General features: G+C 57.7%; 2 protein-coding genes across 2 annotated transcripts in view; one reads left to right on the forward strand and one right to left on the reverse strand.

Moving 5' to 3' along the window:
- KCTD20 (potassium channel tetramerization domain containing 20) overlaps positions 1–791 on the reverse strand; it is a 27,266-nt gene extending 26,475 nt beyond the window's left edge. Inside the window, 1 exon segment of the mRNA XM_005881726.2 lies at positions 203–791. The gene's annotated coding sequence lies outside the window, so the exon portion shown is untranslated.
- STK38 (serine/threonine kinase 38) overlaps positions 1–797 on the forward strand; it is a 100,596-nt gene that overhangs the window by 63,771 nt on the left and 36,028 nt on the right. The gene's annotated exons all lie outside the window — the stretch shown is intronic.

The raw sequence follows: 797 nt of genomic DNA on the forward strand, positions 1-797 counted from the left end.
TTTGATTCTGGACTCATCGTATTTCACTAATATCATACAACACTTCGTCTTGGGAACCGGTAAAAAACCCTCCATTTCTCAGGTGGCAGCCGACAGGGGCACAATGAGAGGGCTTGGAACACGCATGTTCACCAACGGGCCCACAGTCCCTCCGCAGCCTTGTTTATCCTGCTATTCTGCTGGCTGGTCTGCTTATACATAAATCGTTTCAACCCAGGAATTTTCAGGAAGAATCACAAACTCCAAAACGGAAGAGGTTTTTTGACAGCGCAGAGCTCGGCTGGTAAACCTGGGGACACTGTCTGCTATAAGTAAGGTTTTATTAAACCTGAGGACACTGTCTGCCATAAAAAATAAGGCTTTATTTAAAAGAAAACGACCGGGTCCGGCCCGCCCGGCTCTCCTGCCGGCAGCCGCTGGGAACACCGGTTGTCTGCGGTGACCGAGGAGAAGGCGGAAGCCGGACGAGCGCGTCCGACCAACCACCTAATTCCTAACGAGGTCAGTGCGCGGCCAGAAGAGACCGCGTCTGCAAACGCTTTATCGACAAACGCCTCGAAGTTCCCGGCGCCGCTGGCGGGGCAGAAACGCCACAGGCCTGCGGCGAACACACGTTACACTTCCGCGGCCCCCGCAGGTGACCCTTCCTGGCCGTCAGCCACCACCCTCGGCACCAGGACCGGCGCCGGAACCCGTCTGCCGACATCTTTCCCGGCGAGGATTTTGGGACCGCGCGGGGGTCGGACCAGGCGGACTTCCGCCGAGCGGCGTCCTGAGGAGACGCCCCCCCGGACACA

Source organism: Myotis brandtii, unplaced genomic scaffold (genome assembly GCF_000412655.1).
Source record: "Myotis brandtii unplaced genomic scaffold, ASM41265v1 scaffold687, whole genome shotgun sequence".
NCBI lineage: Eukaryota > Metazoa > Chordata > Mammalia > Chiroptera > Vespertilionidae > Myotis > Myotis brandtii.